A 23,472-nucleotide genomic window follows, 5' to 3' on the forward strand; every position below is an offset into this window, starting at 1 on the left:
AGCAAAGCAAATCGCTCCCCTTAGATACACTTTTAATTAGGGCTCTGAAAAATACTAATATAGCTGAATAATAAAAATCCTTCACACACAGCAAAGTATAAACAACAGGATTCGCAGAATACATATTTTTCCTTCATAGAGCAAAATATTATGATTTAATGTCTGAAACAACATAGCAGGCCCCTGCAAATAAGCTAAAAGTCACATCGATATATTTGTTGGGGGTCATTTGACTATACCATGTAGTTGCAGAAATATATTGTTTAGCAAATGAAAGAGTTTCTGGAAAACATATTTTTCTTTCAGTAGTCATTTAGACCAGTGTTTTTCAACCTTTTTACACCTATGGACCGGCAGAAATAAAAGAATTATTCTGTGGACTGGCATCAGTCCGTGGACCGGCGATTGAAGAACACTGGGCTAAGTCGTGGGTCAGACCCTGCCCATCTCTACCCAATCTCCAACCCAGACTCCGCCCCCATAATAGTACTAATTGCACCTTGCACGTCCCGTGCCTCATCTGGAAGCCAAGGCTTCCGGTTCAGGCGCAGGATGCCCGTAGGAGTCGCTGCCCATGGCTTTGTGCACTGAATCAGTGAGGAAGAGGAAGCTGGCTCGAAGATAACGCTGCATCGATCGCACCGTGAACCGGCGGTTGAAGAACACTGTTTTGGGCCTGATGCACATGCTGGCCCTGTGGACCGGCAGGAAATTTCTGTGGACCGGCACTGGTCCATGGACCGGTGGTTGAAGAACACTGGTTTAGACGGTTTAGAGAGAAAAACATATCTGTTTATAAGAGCATAGTTTTCTTCCACTTACATAGTTAGGTCAAATATTGATGAACTGGTAGTTATAGAAAATCATGTGATTGTTTCTGTAAACGAGATATTTGGCTGACAGAGGTAAGACAATAGCATGTGATGAGTTAAGTCACTGTTGCTAAGGAACAAAGTAACCAATTGAATATTGCAATTTGTAAATGGATTGTAATTGGACGCTGCACCAACTACGTATGTTTAATAATGAATTAATTAATGATGTCAATAAAATGACCAGTCACCTGTATTGGGTAAGTCTTTCTGATGTCCCATTATTTTGGGGATGTAGAAAAGCTTCTCAAAGCTTTGACTATTACCTACACTTTTGTGTGGATTTCTTTCTCTGATCTTTCCAGAACTAGAATAAAGAACTGAGGAATATATGGAAGTTTAGGAGGCAGGTAGATAGCCCAAGTAGATAGTTAGACTCGGATTTAAACCGAGGTTGCTGCGGTGAGAGCGCCGAATCCTAAGCACTAGACTATCTACCTGCCTCCTAAACTTCCATATATTCAGCTCAGGTGATGGAGGATGCAGCCACTGTCACCCTTACTCCAGCCGCCGCCGAATCAAAGAGGCAGTAAGGATAAAATCCACCCGCCTTTCCTGAACATCCTTCAGGACCACCACTCCATCTGAGAGTAGAGAAGTGCACTTAGTGACCTGAGCCACGGCCGAATCTACTGTCGGCGAAGTGAAACAAGTAGAAAATGCGGGTGCCATAGGGGATAACATGTCAGAGGACCCACTGGGTAATCCCAGACCTCTGTAAATGTCTGGACCAGATCCGCTGACACTGCCAAGATGCCCTGAGACACAAAAAGGATGGAAAGAGATACAGACGCGATGGCAGGCATCTCCCGCCTATTCTCCGGGGTCCCCATCAGCGACATGCTAGAAACCAGTGAAGGAAGAGGGCCCATCTGCTGGGCTGGCTTCTGAGGGGGAGTCACAGGCATGGATTTTAACATGCCTGATACATCATCTTCACAAAAACCAGGGGAAAAATATCCCCTGCGACAAGGGTCGCTCTATGCGCATCTAATCTAGAGTGCTTAGAAAGTTTATGAGACATTTCCCCGGAACTGCACTTGCGTTTCAATGGACCACCATCCTCACCCATTTTAGGGTCACCAGATGCAAATTTTGCGGCGCTGGTAGCAGTAAGCCCAAGATGGATTTCTCCAGGATCGGAAGACACAGAATCCATGCACACCTCGCCCCCTTGCGGGCCAAGGCACACGTGGAAACCAACTGCAAATCTGACAGCCATCCGCCGCAAACGAGGCATGAATCCATGCCATAATGTCCTGAGGAGGCCATCTGTGAAGTTTGGAGCGAAAATGAAGCTCCTAAATGCAAAAAATACTTTTGAAAAGTTTGAAGAAAATCCAAGATGATTGCCATGGGTTCCGATTTTACCCTAAAACAGCCCGGAAAAAAGGCGATTTTACGTTTTTAGAGGTGGGGTTGGGGCATGCAGGGAAACCACCCAAAAACCCCTTTTAAGACCCCCCCCCAAAATCACCAAACCAGGCTTGCATACAGCTACTTACTGGGATCTGGGTTGTAAGGGAAAGAATGGCAGGCAAGCTGAACACAGCAAACATGGAGATCTATTACCTCAGGAAGCTACGAAACTGGATTTTACTTCTTCTGGCTGCCTCACTGCCCTGTCACCCCAGTCAATGACTTCCAAGACCTTCGGACTACTCAGGGAAGGTACGCAGTCCAGTCCCGATCCTGGGAGCGCTTCCATTGAACCACGCAACCTGCGTTCCACCCCTTAGCGGATGAACCTGGGGTGAGCTGGCTCCCGATCCCGGAGCCCCAATCTGACATGCAGGCTGTCCGGGGGGGGGGGGGGGGGGGGCTTACTGTAGTAGCAGATAACCCTCCAGATGCAGACTTTTTCTCAAAGTCTGCGATCTTCCGCCGAAAGGATGTCCCCGCAGGGTGTATCCATAGCACAATGGCAAAACCCGTTCAAAATATCAAATAAATAGACTAGATTCTAAGAAAAGAAACATGAGCAGAAGAGATGAACAACTACAGTTTGGCTGTAGAAATACAAAACTGCAGGGAGCATGCTACAGAAGATGGACTCAGTGGGAGGGGCTCAAGTTTGTTTATTGAGATTCCTACAGATCTTGGCTGCCCAAGATACATAACCCTACCATCCAGATTACAGAGGGATTGTACAAGAACAAGCAATTCACATCTACCCTTTCCACGCCACTCATTATTTTATAGATCTTTTTCATATCACCCCGAGTTGTCTCTTCTCCAAACTGAAGAGCTCTAGCTGCTTTAGCCTTTCCTCATAAGGAAGTCATCCCATTCCTTTTATTATTTTTGTCACCTTTTTCTGTACATTTTCTAATTCCGCTATATCTTTATTGAGATATGGCAACCAGAACTGCACACAGTATTCGAGATGCGGCCATACCATACAAAGATACAAGAGCATTATAACATTTTCATCTTTGTTTTCTATTCCTTTCCTGATAATTCCTAACATTCTATTTGCTTTCTTAACAGCCGCCACATATTCAGTTGAGGGTTTCAACATATCCTCGACAATGATACCTAGATCCTTTTCCTGGGCAGTGACTTCTAACATAGAATCACATAGCTATAGTTTGGGTTCCTCTTTCCCATATGCATCACTTTGCACTTGCTCACATTAAACATCATCTGCCATTTTGGTGCCCACTCTTCCAGTCTCACAAGGTCAAGTTTATCAAGTTTCAAGTTTATTAAATTTTACTATACCGACTATCAGCAAGTATCTAGCCGGTTTACAAGTTAAAATAAGATAAAAGATAAAACTAATACAATATATAAGATAATTATATATAAGGTCCTCTTGCAATTTTTCACAATCCTCTTGAAATTTAGCAACTTTGAACAACTTTGTGTCATCAGCAAATTTAATTACCTCACTAGTTATTCCCATCTCTAGATCATTGATAAATATGTTAAAAAGCAGCAGGCCCAGCATAGATCCCTGTGAAACCCCACTATTTACCCTTGTCTATTGAGAATATTGACCATTTAAACCCACTCTTTTGAATTTGACCAATCTACCTGCTCCCCTTCCTAGTGTTCATTCCACTTTTATTATCTTTATAATGCAATGTAGTTCTACCTATTTCCCTCCTGTTCCAGTTTGTCCGTCTGTCTTGTCAAGTCAATGTACATCAAATCTCCACTGTACTTTGTATTTTTAAACACGTGTACTTTTAATTTTTGGATGTACACCGCCTTGAATTCTGATTTGGCAGTATAACAAGATTTTAATAAAACTTGAAACTCTGTTTTCTGTCTTTCAACCAGTTCTCAATCCATCCAACTGCTCTTGGGAGCACCTGCCCCCTCCCAAATTTGTTTTATTATATTTTATATTATTCGAAAGAAGTTTTATTTTATTAATTTCTATAATTTAAAAAGTTTTAAATTGGTTTATAGGTGTCCTATGTGGTTTTCTCTGGCTGCCCATGTGTGACAACTTCAGTTTAGTTGAGAGTGGAAGGGAGATAGGGGTCATGATGTGCTGCTGAAGAATGTGTAATTGTCACTGATATAAACCAGGCTCCAAAATAAACTACAGTACACTACTGCATCTCAATGGGCCCTGGCGTTCCTTATACAAATAAGCACAAGGTCACAGAAGAAATGTTTAAGCTCTTTATTGGTCTACCTAATTTCATTGCCTCCTAGCCACTGAGAAATATAGAATAACCCCACAGTCCAGGAATGTAGATTGCAAGAGTAACAACATTATGCAACTCCAGACAGATGAGATAGATCCCAGATACACAGGCAGGAATCAGGCATAGAATCAGGCACATGATATGCAGAAGAAGCCACTCCAGGGTCCAAATGAAGTTCCAGCCTACATGAGAAAGGGGAGAATGTCAGTGTGGTGGAATTTTACAGGTTTCAAAAAGGGCTGCTCAGGGATAGATGAGGACACTGTCAGCTGTGAGGAGAAATCAGGCCACATATCCAACCCTAAACAAAACAACCTACATACACTGGTTTGGTATACCAGGTGGTTAACAGGGAAAGGTTCTGAATCAGGAAGATTATGTGAAGTGAGCAATGGACAGTAATGAAGGTGGTATAGCTGAGAAGGAAGTAATAAGGAGTAGCTGCAACATGTATGACTAATGTGACCATAGTCCCGTTTTGAACGGGACCATCCCATTTTCAGGTAGCCTATGCCGTTGTCCCCAAGCACAGCTTCGGGACACCAAAATATCCCGTTTTCAGAAAGAGAGCAACCCATTGTAACAATTTTTTAAAAAAAGGCGCTGTGCTTGGGGACAACGGGATGCGACTTTACAAGCGGCAGGCCATAAGCCTTCTCCCCCTCCCCCCCATATGTCAATTTTGACGTTGGAGAGGAAGTTCTGGGCCAGCCAATCGCTGCCTGGCTGGCCCGGAACTTCCTCTCCAATGTCAAAATTGATGTTGGGGGGAAAGGTTTGTGGGCCCGCTGCTTGTAAAGTTGATGCACGCACCTGACCTATTGCTGCGTTGGCGTCAGGGAAGCAGGAAGAAATCGGCAGTGGGGGAGTGGGGCAGGGTGAGGCAAAGAAAGAAATGGGGGCAGGGAGAGAGAAAGAAAGAAAGACAAACAGACAAAAGGGGACAGAGAGAGAGAGAAAGAAATTAGTAGATGTCCTGTTTTGAGGAAAAAAAAATAAATGATCACATTATGTATCACTCATTGCAAAAAACACCAACACACTTGGAGTGGGAAAAGCTGCTCACATATGCCTGAACAATATCAGTAATATGGAGCAGGATCAACCAATACTGCACCAAGAGCTGCACAACGAGGATGCCCTTGCATAGCCACATGAAGATGATGGTTCAGCACACCTGAAAAGGGAGAAGAGGGGAAGCATGTTAATACTTTGCGGATGTACCCAACTTATCACAAGGGCTAAGCTTACTATATGGCTCCAGAAAAAGGAAGATGGATTGAGAAATCCAGGTTTTATTTCCACTGAAAGCAATGGAATTAAGAACTTATAGAGACATCTGGGCTTTTCTTCCATTGAAAGCAAAGGAAGTTAAACCCAGATATCTCAATCTGTTCTCCCTTTCCTGGAGCCATATGTTAACCCTCACAGGGGCTGCTCAGGAAAGAAAGTAACTGGCATTTGAAAAGAGCATGCAGCATGGCAGAAGACAGCTTCCCCTTAGGTAGCCTGTAATATTGGAGGGAACTAAAGCCAATGGTTCTCTCTTACCTGTGCACAATAAAAGTCACTGGTCCCCCTCTGTCCCAGCCTATATATCTGTTTGAATTGTTTGAGGAAAGAGGACAACTATTTTTTCCTATAATCTTGACCTGCTTAGCTTATTCAGGGGTGTCAAACTCAATCACATAAGGGGCCAAAATCTAAAAGACAGGCTAAGTCACGGGCCAAATTTTTTATTAAGATACTTAGTAGAAGTATAGGGTTACAACCTCTCCAACCCCATGCCAGCTCCGTGATGTAAACAAAATAAATAAAAAAGATTTTCCCCTCTCTCTTTTAGGTCCTAGTTCATGCTTGCTGTCTAACACCAGCTCTGACAGGATACACATTTCAAATCTGACATATTGTAATCACAAAACAGAAAATAAAATTATTTGTTCTACCTGTTGTTGTCTGGTCATTTTGGTTTTCCATCAACTTGGTTTCTCTTTCTCCTTTTTATCTATCTTCTATCTATCTATCTATCTAGCTGGCTAGCTATCCTCTTCATAACCTCTAATTTCTTATTATGTCCTTCCCTCATTTATTGAATTACCTGTAAGCTGTGCCGAGCTCTATCTTTATGAAGATGATGCAGTATACAAACTTAAGGTTTGGTTTAGTTTAGTTCTATTAATTCTCTTTCCAGTGTCTGCTGTCCATTTTTTCTCCTCTCTTGTTGCATTCCCTCCTTATACCTGTCTTCAACTTATTGATTTTTCCCATTCAGCTTTCTTAAGCTTTTATTTTTTTGCCTCTGTCCACTCAAATTTTGCCCTTTCTCACCCTTGTTCTTTTTAAATTTTCAGCTACCTCTCAATTCTCAATCTCCTCTCAGTCCCTAGCTCTCCCATTTCCCATCTCTCTCCCTTCCCAGCCTCCTATCTCCTTCTATTTACTGTACTCCCCAATACCACATCTCCCTTCTCTCTCCCCATGGTCCAACATTTTGCTCCCTTTCTTTTCTTCTTCTTCCCTCCCTTGATGCTGATCAATGAGATGGAAGGGAAAAAAAAAAAAAGAGATGCTGCATCTCTCCCTCCCTTCAGTCCCCAGATCCAACTTCTCTCCCTTTCTCTTCCCAACTGCCCCCAGATCCCATCTCTCTCTCTACCTCCCTCCCTCCCCTTAGGTCCACCATTTTTCCCTTTCTCTTCCCAACTGTTCTTCCTTCAAGCATCTCTTTCCCTCTTCTTCTACACCACCCCAGGTCCAACTTCTCTCCCTTCAGACCATTGCCCACCATTTGGCTTTGTCCTCTGTTTCGGGCCCCATAAGCTCTCCCTCTATACTCAATCTGGCACTGCTTTTAATACCCTCCCCCTTCGTACTTTAAAAAACAAACAAACCAGTTAGTCCAGGAGGCTTCCTCGGCCCAGCATGTCCTCCCCCTTCTCTCTGTGCCGGTCCGATTCCGCCCTCACCTTGTCATGCTGAAAAATCTGCTGGCCTCGGCAGTGATTCAGCAACGTTGCCCGTGGCTCCCCTTCCTGCTTTCTGTCTGAGTGGTCCACCCGGGCAGAAACAGGAAGTTGTGTCATTGGAGACAGATAGCGGTAGACGGAAAGCAGGAAAAGGAATCATGGGCAATGTTGCTGAATCATTGCCAAGGCTGGAAGATTTTTCAGCGTGACAAGGTGAGGGTGACATTGGACCGGTGCAGAGAGAAAAGGGAAGACACGCTGGGCTACAGAGCCTTGGGGCCGGGCCGTGAGAAGGGGAAGTTCCCAACATGATTCCAAGGCAGGGAGCACTGCCATGGGCCACATAAAACAGACAGGTGGATTCAGCCCATGGGCCCTGTGTTTGACACATGTGGCTTATATGAATTGCATGGGGTGGCACAATGTATATGTCTCAGTGTGATATAGTGGTTAGAGCTACAGCCTTTATACCCTGAAGCTGTGGGTTCAAACTCCACACTGTTCCTTGTGACCCTGGCCAAGTCACTTAATCCTCCACTGCCCCAGGTACATTAGATAGACTATAAGCTTGCCAGGACAGATAGTGAAAGTATTTGAGCACCTGGTTTGTAACCTATTTTGAGCTCCTTTAAGAGGATGAGCTACATTTTTTTTTAAACCCCAAAATCAAATACGACAGTGCAGGTAAAAGGAGGACAGCAAGTAAAATCAACAGTTAAGTATATGAAATGGGGTCATAAGAACACAAAAATATCACCAATATAGTGCACTCTCACCTATTTATGATTTTGAGCATGAACCAGGCCATCAAGAACTGTACAATGATGATACCATTGTATAGCAACAATCAAGGTCTGGGACACCTGAGCTGAGACAAGAGTGAGAACATGTTAGCAATCTGGAAATGTATTTCATTAATCACAAGGGCTGCTCAAGGAAGAGGGTTATAGAGGGAAGTAATGACAGTGCAGGTAGTATTAGCAAGAGGGGAGTACGCAGGAGCAACATGTATAGTAAAGTGAAGGATGTATGGAGTAAGCACACAGCAAAGGTTGCAATATATCATCAATATAGTGCACTCTCAGCTATTCCTGATTTGATACTGGAGCTGCTACTAATAACTCCTTGTATAAGCCCAAGGTGGTCTAGGACATCTGAGTAGGGAGAAAAGGGGGAGCCTCTGAGTAAATAGGGATTGTACATCAGTGAGCACAAGGGCTACTTAGAGAAAGAGGCATGAAGGATCACATGCAGTCACACAGATGTTAGTAGGAGTGCGTAATGGGGGTGAGACAACAGAGGGAAGAATGGTTGTGGGGAATCAGTTAAGTGTACATCAAGACAAATTCTCACCATAATAATAATAATAGCTTTATTTATATCCCGTAGTACCTTTCATTATTATCACAAAAAACTGGTGCATATGAGGTTGTCCCTGATCACCTGCCCTCTTCAAAGTTCTTGTTGAGGTAGCAGCTCCCATCTGAGTTGGATGTCCTCCTCCCTCTCATCATCGCTTTCTGCTCTAGCATCTTGTCTAACAGCTAGGTTGTGCAGTACGAGGGCTGTTCAAAAATATGAGACCTTAATTTTTCTTGTGTAAACAAATAAAGCTATGGAGGCGTGGTTTGGTGCACGTATGTAGGCGACCCTAATGTGCATGCAGAAGCTGTCAGTCACCAGCAGACTGCCGATGAGTGAGGAAGTATAAGTGAGCGCCTTCTGATTTTCATTTTTGACAAAATGACAGAAAAAGTTGAACGCTACTGCATTAAATTTTGTGTAAAGCTTGGCGATTCCCAAGTGGAAACAATCCGCACGATTCAATAGGCCTTCGGGGGCGAAGCAATGGGCCCCACACAGATAAGGAGTGGTACAACCACTTCAGAGATGGCCGCACATCAGTGGAGAGTGAAGCACGTTCTGGTAGGCCCTCAACATCAAAAATGAGATCGTCTTTGACCAAGTAAGGACCCTGGTGATGCAGGATCGTCAAATCACCAAGGAGTACTCCAAGAGGTTCTGCGTCGCCTTTGTAACGCTGTGAGATGCAAACAGCCAGACCTGTGGGCAGCGGGCAATTGGCAGCTCCATCATGATAACATACCTGCCCATTCTTCATATTTGATACGGAGTTTCCTGGCCAAACACAACACACCTGTGATTCCTCAGGCTCCCTACTCTCCCAACATGGCTTCGTGTGACTTCCGGCTTTTCCCCAAGCTGAAAGGGACCATATTTCAGTCAAGAGAAGACATCATGCAGAATGCGACAGACCAGTTGCGAGTAATCTCAAAAGAGGCGTTCCAGTGCTGCTTCCGACAGTGGAAGAACCATTGGAAGAAGTGTGTGGCAGCCCAAGAGGACTACTTTGAAGGAGATTAGTATAAGATTGTTGTATTTGAATATGAGTATTTTAGAACATAAGAATTGCCGCTGCTGGGTCAGACCAATGGTCCATCCTCCCCAGCAGTCCGCTCACGCGGCGGCCCCAAGATCAAGACCAGTGCTCCAAATAAGTCCAGTCTCACCAGTTTAGCATGAACTTGTCCAACTTTGTCTTGAAATCCTGGAGGGTGTTTTCCCCTATAACAGACTCCAGAAGAGCGTTCCAGTTTTCTACCACTCTCTGTGTGAAGAAGAATTTCCTTACATTTGTACGGAATCTATCCCCTTTCAACTTTAGAGAGTGTCCTCTCGTTCTCCGTACCTTGGAGAGAGTGAACAGTCTGTCTTTCTCTACTAAGTCTATTCCCTTCAGTATTTTGAATGTTTCGATCATGTCCCTCGCAGTCTCCTCTTTTCAAGGGAGAAGAGGCCCAGTTTCTCTAATCTCTCACTGTACGGCAACTCCTCCAGCCCCTTAACCATTTTAGTTGCCCTTCTCTGGACCCTTTCAAGTAGTACCGAATCCTTCTTCATGTACGGCGACCAGTGCTGGACGCAGTACTCCAGGTGAGAGTACACCATGGCCCGTTACAGCGGCATGATAACCTTCTCGGATCTGTTTGTGATCCCCTTCTTGATCATTCCTAGCATTCTGTTCGCCCTTTTTGTCGCCGTAGCACATTGTGCAGATGGCTTCATGGACTTGTCGATCAGAACTCCCAAGTCCTTTTCCTGGGAGGTCTCTCCAAGTACCGCCCCAGACATCCTGTATTCGTGCATGAGATTTTGTTCCCGACATGCATCACTTTGCACTTATTCATATTGAACCTCATTTGCCATGTCGATGCCCATTTCTTGAGCTTGATTATGTCCCATTGCAGATCTTCGCAATCCTCCTGTGTCTTCACTACTCTATTACTTCGTATCGTCCGCAAATTTAATCACCTCGCTTATCGTACCAATGTCCAGATTGTTTATAAAGATGTTGAAGAGCACAGGTACAAGCACTGAGCCCTGCGGCACCCTGCTGGTTGCGCTCTTCCAGTCCGAGAATTGTCCATTTATCCCCACTCTCTGTTTCCTATGCTCCAGCCAGTTTTTAATCCACATGAGTATTTCACCCTCGATTCCATGGCATGCAATTTTCCGAAGTAGTAGTTCATGTGGAACTTTGTCGAACACCTTCTGAAAGTCCAGATATACAATGTCAACCGGGTCACCCTTGTCTATCTGCCTGTTTATTCCCTTGAAGCAGTGCAGCAAGTTCATCAGGCAAGATCTGCCTTTACTGAAACCGTTCTGGCTGGTCCTCATCAGATTGTGTCCATCAAGGTGATCAATGATGCTGTCCTTTATCAGCGCCTCTACCATATTTTCCGGTACCGAGGTCAGACTCACCAGTCTGTAGTTTCCTGGATCTCCCCTCGAACCTTTTTTGAAGATCAGCGTAACATTCGCCACCTTCCAGTCTTCCGGAATCTTTCCCGATTTGATCGACAGATTGGCTATTAGCTGAAGCAGTTCAGCTATAGTCCCTTTCAGTTCCTTGATGACCCTCGGATGGATGCCATCCGGTCCTGGGGATTTGTCACTCTTAAGCCTATCTTCTAGATTGACCATCAACTGTGTCAGTTTCCCATCTTCTTTTCCAGCATTTAGCCTGATGGGTTCCGGTATGCTGTGTATATCCTCTTCGGTAAATACAGACGCAAAAAATGTGTTCAGTTTGTCAGCGATTTCTTTGTCCTCCTTTAGCACTCCCTTTATTCCACGGTCATCCAACGGCCCCACCACTTCCCTCACGGGTCATTTCCCCTTAATATATCGAAAGAACGGCTTGAAGTTTTTCGCCTCCTTGGCCCCTTTTACCGCCTTATGGCACCTGCGTTGATGTTTGAGCTTATTTCAGTTTTCATCCATTTTTTACCTTTTCCATTCCTTAAACAAATTTTTCTTGTCTCTGATCGCTTCCTTCACCTCTACAGTGAGCCATGCCGGTTCTTTGTCCTTTTTCCTCTTGGATCCTGTTGAAACACGGTATATATAGATTTTGTGCCTCGGTGACTGTGTCCTTAAAAAGGGACCAAGCTTGCTCTAGCATTTTTACAGTGCTTATCCTCTTCTTAATCTTCTTCCCCACCATAAGTCTCATCCCTTCATAATTCCCTTTTTGGAAGTTCAGCACCGTGGCCGTCGTTTTGGACCAATGTTTCTCACCTGCATCTAGGTCAAAGCAGATCATGAATTAAGGTCTGATACTTTTTAAACAGTCCTCATATACAACACGCAGCACATATTTGGCATACCTTCTCTAACCTGAACTGGAGCTCCCCTCTTGACCAGTCAAGGCACCTAAATCGTGACTTCAGTAGTCCAAATGTGCATTCTATGATGGCCTAGATGGTGCTCTGAGCCCGGTTATGCCAGACCTGCTCTGGTTCTGGGGATGTATAGTGGGGATCATGAGCCACTCCCTGAGAGGATAAGCATGGTCACCTACATTCAGGACAAAAGAGGAGGAAAAATGTTAGAAAAGGAACAATCATCTGTTGCACATTCTCCAGTTCTACAGGTATGTCCTGCCTCATCCTCCAATGCTGCTGACGGCCCTGTGGTAAAAGAAGAGAAATGTGGTTAATGATCAAAAGCTTTGTAGTAGTAAGATGGTACTCACCAACCAGCCATCCCCCTTGAATCTTTCCACTCTGGAACCATTCATAGATGTGAGTATGCCAGAATGTAGGCATCATGACAGGATCCAAGGAAATTCACACACACATCTGTAATTTCCAAGGAAGCATTACAGACCACCTGCATGTTCATGGACTGATAGGCTCGCCAGTTACAAAATGGCATCTTCATCTGTGCAGCTGGTCTGAGTGCTATGTGTGTGCAGTCGATTGATCCCAGGACAGAGGGGAAGTGAGCCAGCTCATCCCCTCATTGTACCGTGCTGGTCTGCCTCATTCATGGAGAAATGAACGTACGTAGAAATACGTCTCAGAAAGGCATCCAGAAAGTGACTGGCTGATATTAGCCTCAGCTCCCAGAGGCCTTTGGAATGTTCCAGTGGCCAAAAAGCAAGGGCAGTAGTTACTTGTACAGAAACTGGAAGGGCCTGTCCCCTGAGAGAATGGTGTGCTCCAGATCTTCTTGCAGTTGCTCACACAGATGAACTATGGTCTCCCAATTAAAGCAATAGCAATATACACCGTTCATCTGTCATATCCAAGAAATTCACCCTGTGCCTATATATCCTGGGGGCCTGTCGTCTGCGTTGGCCTTGGCCTCTGTGTCTGATCTAGCTTCGCCCCTAGGCATGACCCTGGCCCCTTACTCTCTTCAAAAACCTATGGCATTCCACATTTAACAACACACCAAAAAACTCAGCCATCTCTCACAACAGCACCAACAAACACCTAGATGTAAATACAGCCATTTGCACACAGCTCCACACACCCAGCCACAAACACACAAACTTAGGGTCCAATAAATACACAAATTTGGGGTCCAAAAGGGAAAGGGTAATGCGAATGGATAGAGTTGTGGGAGGTATACAGGACAAAAGACAAAGCAGGAACAGCAAGGATAGTAGGACAAGAATATGAATATGTCACAGTACACAGCAAAATCTCACAATAGCGCCAAGAATCACCAGAAGCACAAACATACTCTGGGAGTCCTAAAGATAAGAAGCAGTTGCACCTCAGCCCTTTTTATAAGAACGCCTAAGTGGCGTCTGATATCATGCAGCTGATGTCACATGCCACTTAGGCATCCGTTGGGCATTTTCCTGCCAAAACTGCTTCAGCGTCCGTTGGGTGTTGTCCCGCAAAAAAAAACCCAAACAAACGCTTGGGGCATCCATTGGGCATTGTCCCCCCCTCCCCCTTTGCTTGGGCATCCTTTTAGTATTTTCCTGCCAAAATGCTCTATATATACTACATAGATTGCTGTGTGCAGTTTGCAACATGGCTCCTAAAAGGAAGCTAAACTTTCTCCCTGGAGAGCTTAGGATCCTTGTCATTCAGGTGGGTGCCAACTATGATGCCCTTTTTGGCAGAGAAGCGGATAGGATTGGCACATAAGGCCAGCAGGCTATATGGAAGTGAGATAGATGCCAACTATCACCAACAGTGTGATGTAGAGGCATTAAAAAAACATTGGTGGGTGATGAGGAGGCAAGTCCACCACAAAGCTGAAATTATACCAGCACAGGATCCTGGCAGCAATCTTCAACTGAATGCTCTTGAGAGGGAAATCTTGGACATAGTTAGGCCCGGTGTGGGAGGCACTTATACTTCCCAGAGACACACAAGTAAGAAAATGTAACATATAGCTAGCTACACAGCCATTACCTGTTTTTACACTGGGAATGTGGGGCGCTCCTGCCAAGCTAACATGTGGCACATGTTCCATATCTTAGCCTGCATGATGCCTTGTAAATGAAGTCCAACTGAGATGTACTGTGCTGGGACCTGTGATGCTAACATGACCCCCTATAAGTCATCTTTGCCAAACCGATGTTAAAATCTCATTATTTACAGATGCTTTTATTTCTTTCCCTTCTCCCCCTTCCCCATGAGCCCCAACAATCTTTGCAGACAATTCCCACTTCCCATTTTCCTCCTTCCAACCTTTCCCTCATATTCAACCCCCTCTCCTTTCTAGATATGACGTTCACCCGTCATTTACTTATATTGTTAACTACTTGCATGTGATGGCAATAGATAGTATATAATAAACATAAAACTAGATAGGAAAGTGTCATAGTCTGCAGCTATATCAACCATTTTTTGTTTTGCTTAACATGTCTGCCCATATTGATGTCTCTTTTTCTGCCTTTTTGCAGATGTATTTCAGCCTCCAGCTGCTGCCAGGGAGGAAGGAGAGGAGGAAGAGAAAGAGCGGCCAATATCCACCACTCGCTGGGCTTGCATCTCATGGGGGCCAGGATATTCCAGCAGGGCTTGAGGGTCCCCCAGCTCATCACCCTGATGAAATTCCTCGTCCTCCTCCTCAAACTCCCCCAGGTATCTGATCTCATCAACCACTTCCTCTTTCTCCTTTTCAGCCACTTCCCCCTACACTGCTGCCCTGATTTCAGAATTTTCTGGTGAGAAAGGAAGGGTTGTTCGTGGTGATGGTGATGTTTGTGGAGGAGGAGGAGTTGCCTGTGATGTTCCAGGCTGCTCTCTCTCCTCTTCCTCCACAATCACCACAGCTGGGCTGTTTTTGCTACAAAAGTACTGTATGGGATCAGCTCCTCTAGCGTACCAAGCAGCCTCTCACGACAAAGAATTTCGAGCGTTATTGCTCACAGCTTATTCTTATAAACATTTTAGAACACAGCTGAAGACTTATCTATTTTCCAAATATCTGATTAACTAATTCATTGTACTATGCTTATTGTTAATAGTCTTTTGTAAACCGTGTTGAACTTGTGGTTATGCGGTTAACAAGCACAATGTAATGAAAAACCCTTCCTTCCCCACCAGATGATTCTGAGATCAAGGCAGCAGTGGAGGGGGAAGTGGCTGAGGAGGAGGTGGGTGATGAAATCAGACACCTGGGGGAGTTTGAGGAGGAGGAGGAAGAATTCCATCAGGGTGATGAGCTGGGGGACCGTCATGCCCTGTCAGAACATCCTGGCTCCCCTGAGATGCAAGCCCAGCGAATGGTGGATATTGGCAATAATATCCACCATTCGCAGGGTTTGCTTAGAAAAGAGATGGTGGGGCTAGGAGAGAAGATTGAGGGTCTAGGAGAGAGGGTCTCTGCTATAGAGGCACCCATGGATGTCCTCACCAGGGAGGTGCCAGTTATTTGCGAGCTATTCACCTACCTGGTCGCTGAGCAGGCCGCTACGTAGTGTGCTCAGAAGGCCATGCACAGTGTCCTTGCCGACCTTCTCACCCAGCTTGTCACTCAGACTCACTCCACTGGGGATCCTTGGGCTCAGCCCACCCCACAGGCCTCATCCAGCTAGGCCTCCATCAGCCAGGGATCCACCCCTGGTACATCCAGCAATCAGCCCCGGGGCAGGACCTATGGACATGGCCAGGGTAAAAGAAAGGAACCCCATTAGGGCCTTCTATGTCCTCTGCCACCTTCCCCAGGATATTCATGCTGCCATGGACCTTGTGACTCTGCTGGACTTCCTTCACACCACATCTTCTATATCACGGTGGTCTCATTGCAGATCTATGTTTCAGATAGCCACCTGGCCAGAGTGCCAATCCTCATCAGATCCATCTCCCATAGTGGGCATCATAGTTGGAGGGGGGAGGGACTTTGCCTTCTATTGGAGGGAGGTGGAGGGACTTTGCCATCTATTATAGATACCAGAATGGACTTTGTGTCTATTTGCAGACCCCAGAATGGGGTTTGCCATCTATTTGCAGAAACCAGAATGGGATTTGCCATCTATTTGCAGACACCAGAATGGGATTTGCCATCTATTGTGGATTCCACAATGGGGTTTTCCATCTATTTTGGGGGGAGGTGGAGGGACTTTGACATCTATTTGCGGATGCCAGAAAGTACTGTGACCATGGAATGTGCGTATGTATTGCAATATGTTGATAAAAAAATATTTCCAATGCAACTGGCTGTGTGTGTCTCTGAATCACTGCTTTAATCACAGGGGCTGTTCCTGAGGTGCCTCATTGACCTCATTTGCAGTTTCAAATGCTTACAGCCTCAAGTATGTGTCACCTTAGATGCTAACCTAAATCTTGACAAATGAAGGAAACTTGATTGTTGTTCTCTGCAGTGCATCTATTACTCCTGGTGGAATTCTGTGCAAATATTTTGAAAATTCTGTGCCAAAGTTTTGAAACCTCTGCACACAATATTTCAAAATCCTGAAAAATTCCCTAAAGTTTATTTGTAGTGTTTTGGTAAAGGATTCTCCTATCCTGAAACCTGAAATGCCTTCCTGTCTTTTCCTCTCTCAGGTTTCAGCCTCCTCAGTTCCCTCTCTCACACCAACTACAGTTCTGTCTCCCTTTTCCTCTCTCAGGTTCCAGCCTCTTCAGTTCGCTCTCTCACACCAACTGCAGTTTTATCTCCCTCTAGATCCCACTCCTGTCTCACATGTACCCTCAGTCCCTTCCATGGCCCCCATAGTCTGTCATATTTCTCTCCCTCTCCACTAGCTAATAACCTCTTCCACCATTTCCACCCCGTTTCTGGTTTTGACCTCTCTCCACCCCCCAACCTCCCCTTGCGGGTCAAGCATCCATGTTCCCTCACCCCACTCACCTCCTCTTTTGCTTGCAGCGTGAATCCCTTTCCTACTTCCCATGGTCTGGCATCTCTTTCCTTCTCTGTACAATCAAGCATGTCTTCCTTCTCACCTCCTTTCTGGCCTGGGTTTCCTTCCCATCCACCAGGAGTAATCTATGTAGCTGCACAGTGGTCTTCAGTAGCCATATTGTTAGAGGATAGCCTAAAGTGTAGGCTGTTGCAGTTTCCACAAACAAAGCAACACCAAGAAGCAAACATATCTCTTCCAACAAAGTAAAAACCAAAAGATAAAAAGAAATAGGTAAGATCAGTGTCACTCTACCAATTGCAGGAAGCCACCCTTGGTACATCCAGCAATCAGCCCTATGGGCATGGCCAGGGTAAAAGAAAGGAACCCCATTAGGGCCTTCCATGTCCTCTGCCACCTTCCCCATGCTGCCATGGACCTTGTGACTCTGCTGGACTTCCTTCACACCACATCTTCTACATCACGGTGGTCTCATTGCAGATCTATGTTCCAGATAGCCACCTGGCTAGAGTGCCAGTCCTCATCAGATCCATCTCCCATAGTGGGCATCATAGTTGGAGGGGGGGAGGAGGAGGGACTTTGCCATCTATTACAGACAGACACCAGAATGAGATTTGCCATCCACTTGCGGACTCCAGAATGAGATTTGCCATCCACTTGCGGACACCAGAATGGGGTTTGCCATCCACTTGAAGACACCAGAATGGGATTTGCCATCCACTTGAAGACACCAGAATGGGGTTTGCCATCCACTTGAAGACACCAGAATGGGGTTTGCCATCCACTTGAAGACACCAGAATGGGGTTTGCCATCCACTTGAAGACACCAGAATGGGGTTTGCCATCCACTTGAAGACACCAGAATGGGGTTTGCCATCCACTTGAAGACACCAGAATGGGGTTTGCCATCCACTGTGGACACCAGAATGGGGTTTGCCATCCATTGCAGACCCATTGCGGACACCAGAATGGACTTTGCTATCTATCTGCAGACATCAGAATGGACTTTGCATCTATTTGCAGTCACCAGAATGGGGTTTGCCATCTATTTTGGACTCCAGAATGGGATTTGCCATCTATTTGCAGAGACCAGAATGGGATTTGCCATCTATTTGCAGACACCAGAATGGGGTTTGCCATCTATTTGCAGACACCAGAATGGGGTTTGCCATCTATTTGCAGACACCAGAATGGAGTTTGCCATCCATTGTGGACCCATTCTGGACACCAGAATGGGGTTTGCCATCTATTTTGGACTCCAGAATGGGATTTGCCATCTATTTGCGTTGTGGAAATATACGCACGAACAACGCTGGTTCAGATTCCAAGTTGTTCAAGTTCTGGGGCGTTCGGATTCCGAGGTATCTCTGTAATAAATAAGAACTTAGCTGAATGTGAATTGACTGCACATCAGTGAATCCCATGGATGGGAAGCAAACATACCAGGATATAATCTTTTTAGGAAGGACATAGATGGTCGAAAAGGTGGAGGAGCAGCTCTCTATGTAAAGATCAATATCCAAGCAACTGGAATGCATGGGACCTGGGGAGAGGAAAAAGCAATATGGATTGCTCTGAAAAGAGAAGATGGAACTTATCTATGTAGGTGTAGTCTATAGACTTCTGACTCAATCGCACCAAATTGATAAAGATCTGGTTGCGGATATCCAAAAGTTTGGAAAGAAAAAGGAGGTGCTGGTGTTGGGAGATTTCAACCTGCCAGATGCGGACTGCAAAGTTCCGTCTGCGGAATTGGAAAGAAGTAGGGAGATTGTGGATGCTTTTCAAGAGGCTCCGCTCAGACAAATGTTTGAGTGGGTGCCCATCTGAGAAGTAGCGATCATCAAATGATTTGGTTTGATATAACAGCTAAATTGGAGAGCGGCTGCACAATACTTAAAGTTCTAGATTTCAAACATACAGACTTCAATAAAATGGGAGAGTACCTGAAGAAAGAGCTGTTAGGATGGGAGGATATAAGAAAAGTGGAAATACAGTGGTCTAAGCTGAAAGGAGCAATAAAGCACAGTTACTTACCGTAACAGGTGTTATCCAGGGACAGCAGGCAGATATTCTTGACTGATGGGTGACGGCACCGACGGAGCCCTGGTACGGACAATTTTAGAGTGATTGCACTCTAAGAACTTGGAAAGTTCTGGTAGGCCGCACCGCGCACGTGCCTTCCCGCCCGACAGAGGCGCGCGGTCCCCAGTTATGATAAGCCAGCTAAGAAGCCAACCCGGGGAGGTGGGAGGGACGCAAGAATATCTGCCTGCTGTCCCTGGATAACACCTGTTACGGTAAGTAACTGTGCTTTATCCCAGGACAAGCAGGCAGCATATTCTTGACTGATGGGTGACCTCCAAGCTAACAAAAAGAGGGATGGAGGGAAGGTTGGCCATTAGGAAAATAAATTTTGCAAAACAGACTGGCCGAAGTGTCCATCCCGTCTGGAGAATGCATCCAGACAATAATGAGATGTAAAAGTATGAACTGAGGACCAAGTAGCAGCCTTGCAGATTTCCTCAATAGGAGTGGAACAGAGGAAAGCTACAGATGCTGCCATTGCTCGGACTTTATGGGCTATGACAGAACCTTCCAGTGTCAGTCCGGTCTGAGCATAACAGAATGAAATGCACGCTGCCAGCCAATTAGACAACGTACGTTTAGAAACAGGACGTCCCAATTTGTTCGGATCAAAGGACAGAAAGAGTTGGGGAACTGATCTGTGGGGTTTCGTACGCTCTAGATAGTAAGCTAGAGCCCTCTTACAATCCAAAGTATGTAGAGCCCGTTCCCCAGAATGAGAATGAGGTTTCAGAAAGAAGACAGGCAGAACAATGGATTGGTTGAGATGGAATTCAGAGACAACCTTAGGGAGAAACTTTGGATGTGTACGCAGAACCACCTTGTCATGATGAAAGACTGTAAAAGGTGGATCTGCAACCAGTGCATGTAGCTCACTGACCCTCCTGGCAGAGGTAAGAGCAATAAGGAAAAGTACCTTCCAAGTGAGAAACTTAAAAGGAGTGGTAGCCAAAGGTTCAAATGGAGGCTTCATTAAGGCGGAAAGAACCACATTGAGATCCCAGATAACAGGAGGGGCTTTAAGAGGTGGTTTCACATTGAAAAGACCCCGCATGAACCTGGACACCAGGGGATGAGCTGAGAGAAGTTTTCCATGGACCGGCTCATGAAAAGCAGCAATGGCACTGAGGTGGACTCTGATAGAAGAAGACTTAAGGCCAGAGTCAGACAAAGAAAGCAAATAATCCAACAATGTCTCCACTGCCAGGGAAGTGGGATCAAGATGATGAAGAAGACACCAGGAAGAAAATCTCGTCCACTTCTGATGGTAACATTGCAGAGTGGCTGGTTTCCTGGAGGCATCTAGAATGGAACGAACAGGCTGAGACAAAAGAGTATCCTGAGAGGTCAGCCCGAGAGATACCAAGCTGTCAGGTGCAGAGACTGGAGGTTGGGATGTAGAAGGGTCTCCTGATGCTGTGTAAGCAGAGAAGGAAACAGAGGAAGAAGAAAAGGTTCCCTGGAACTGAGTTGAAGTAGAAGGGAGAACCAATGTTGCCTGGGCCACCTCGGAGCAATCAGAATCATGGTGGCTCGTTCCCTCTTGAGCTTGAACAAGGTTCTCAACATGAGAGGCAGAGGAGGGAAAGCGTACAGGAACAGGTTGGACCAGTCGATGAGAAATGCATCCGCTGCCAGACGGTGAGGAGAGTAGAGTCTGGAGCAGAATAGGGGCAGCTGGTGATTGTGAGGAGCTGCAAAGAGGTCTATCTGAGGAGTGCCCCATTGAGCGAAGATAGACTGTAGAGTGAAAGGATCGAGTGTCCACTCGTGAGGCTGGAGAATTCTGCTGAGCTTGTCCGCTAAGGAATTATTTTCTCCCTGAATGTAGATAGCTTTCAGGAATAGATGGTGATTTATGGCCCAAGTCCAGATTTTCTGAGCTTCCTGGCACAAGAGGCGAGAGCCCGTCCCACCTTGCTTGTTGATGTAGTACATCGCCACTTGATTGTCTGTGCACAGAAGGAGGACCTGAGGAAAGAGAAGATGTTGGAAGGCCTTGAGGGCATAAAACATCGCTCTGAGTTCCAGGAAATTGATGTGATGCTTCTTTTCCTGGGCTGTCCAAAGACCTTGGGTCTGGAACTTGTTCAAATGAGCTCCCCATGCATAAGGAGAGGCGTCGGTGGTGATGACTAGTTGATGAGGAGGTGGATGGAACAGAAGACCTCTGGATAGATTTGAGGATACCAACCACCATTGTAGAGATTGACGAAGAGATGATGTCACAGATATGTGTCGTGAGCAAGAATCCGTCGCTTGGGACCACTGAGTAGCAAGGGTCCATTGAGGAGTGCGCAGGTGAAGACGTGCGAGGGGTGTGACATGGACTGTGGATGCCATGTGACCCAAGAGTATCATCATTTGCTTGGCCGAGATGGAATGTTGTGGAAGCACCTGCTGACATAGAGACTGAAGAGTCTGAAGACGGTTGGATGGCAGGAATGCTCTCATGAGGAGTGTGTCCAGTATCGCTCCAATGTATTGAAGTCTTTGAGTTGGGATGAGATGAGACTTGGGTAGATTGATCTCGAATCCCAGTATTTGTAGAAAAAGGATGGTTTGGTTGGTGGCCAGGAGTACTGCTTGAGCGGATGTGGCCTTGATTAACCAGTCGTCCAGGTAAGGGAATACCTGAAGGTGGTGAGAGCGTAGAAATGCAGCTACCACAATGAGACATTTGGTGAACACCCTTGGAGAAGAAGCAAGACCGAAGGGCAGCACCTTGTATTGGTAATGACAATGATTGATCATGAAGCGTAGATACCGTCTGGAGGTTATATTGATCGGTATGTGAGTGTATGCCTCTTTGAGATCGAGGGAGCATAGCCAGTCGTCTTGATTGAGAAGAGGATAAAGAATGGCTAGAGAAAGCATCTTGAATTTTTCTTTTACCAGATGTTTGTTGAGATCGCGAAGATCTAATATTGGTCTTAGATCTCCCGTTTTTTTGGGGACTAGAAAATAACGGGAGTAGAATCCCTGCCCCTTTTGATCTAGAGGAACTTCCTCTATAGCGTTCAGAAGGAGGAGGGATTGAACTTCTTGAATAAGGAGGGCAGATTGAGGACTGTTCAAAGCAGACTCTTTTGGCAGGTTTTGGGGCGGAAGAGTCTGAAAGTTGAGAGAGTAGCCGTGGTGGATGATGTTGAGGACCCATTGGTCCGAAGTAATAAGTTCCCATCGGCTGAGGAACAGAGAAAGACGACCTCCTATAGGTTGAGGCAGGAGAGCAGATATAGGAGTACTGGCTATACTTTGGAGAATTAAGTCAAAAGGGCTGTGTCTTCTGCTGTGGAGGTGGCTTCACAGGTTGCTGCTGTTGTTGTTGTCTGGGAGGCTGACGTTGTTGCTGCCGTTGACGCCTGGGTTGCTGAGCAGCTGTTGGTAATGGGCGAGCTGTGAAGCGGCGTTGATAGGCCGATTGCTGCCTAAAAGGCCTTGCTGGAGGAGGCTTTTTCTTATTTTTAAGTAGGGTATCCCAGCGTGTCTCATGGGCAGAGAGCTTTTGGGTGGTCGAGTCCATGGATTCCCCAAAGAGCTCATCCCCTAGGCACGGGACGTTGGCTAACCGATCTTGATGGTTAACATCAAGCTCGGATACCCGAAGCCAGGCCAGGCGACGCATTGCCACAGACATTGCTGTCGCTCTTGATGTAAGTTCGAAGGTGTCGTAAATGGACCTAACCATGAACTTACGCAGTTGAAACAGAGACGACAAGCAATGGTGAAAGGATTGTTGTTTACGTTGAGGAAGGTACTTCTCAAATGAAGCCATGGTGGTAAGGAGATGTTTAAGGTAGAAAGAAAAATGAAAAGCATAATTACCAGCTCTGTTTGCCAACATTGCATTTTGGTAGAGCCTCTTACCAAATTTATCCATGGCTTTACCCTCTCTGCCAGGAGGTACAGAAGCATATACACTGGCTCCTGAAGATTTTTTTAAGAGTAGATTCGACAAGTAAAGACTCGTGTGGAAGTTGAGGCTTGTCGAACCCAGGAATGGGAATTACTTTATATAAAGAGTCTAATTTACGTGGGGCCCCTGGAACCGTTAAGGGAGTCTCTAAATTCTTGTAGAAAGTCTCCCTCAAGATGTCGTGAAGAGGGAGCTTCAAAAATTCCTTTGGAGGTTGGTCAAAGTCAAGGGCATCCAAAAAAGCTTTAGACTTTTTGGACTCAGCCTCCAAAGGAATAGACAAAGAGTCACACAT

The 23,472-nt window shown here is 45.7% G+C and overlaps 1 protein-coding gene across 5 annotated transcripts in view; it reads right to left on the minus strand.

Moving 5' to 3' along the window:
• The window catches only part of AJM1 (apical junction component 1 homolog), a 125,306-nt gene that overhangs the window by 77,887 nt on the left and 23,947 nt on the right, over nucleotides 1-23,472 (minus strand). Inside the window, exons 2-4 of one of the 5 annotated variants that reach the window (XR_004540803.1) lie at nucleotides 8,280-8,366; nucleotides 5,604-5,714; nucleotides 4,514-4,719 (exon numbers count right to left, since the gene is read on the minus strand). The exons of 3 other annotated variants lie outside the window; for them this stretch is intronic. The gene's annotated coding sequence lies outside the window, so the exon portion shown is untranslated. Of the gene's footprint in view, nucleotides 1-4,513; nucleotides 4,720-5,603; nucleotides 5,715-8,279; nucleotides 8,372-23,472 lie in introns of those variants that run through there. One more of the 5 variants, XR_004540802.1, reaches the window with a different exon arrangement.

The sequence above is a fragment of the Geotrypetes seraphini genome, chromosome 10 (assembly GCF_902459505.1).
Source record: "Geotrypetes seraphini chromosome 10, aGeoSer1.1, whole genome shotgun sequence".
Classification (NCBI taxonomy): domain Eukaryota; kingdom Metazoa; phylum Chordata; class Amphibia; order Gymnophiona; family Dermophiidae; genus Geotrypetes; species Geotrypetes seraphini.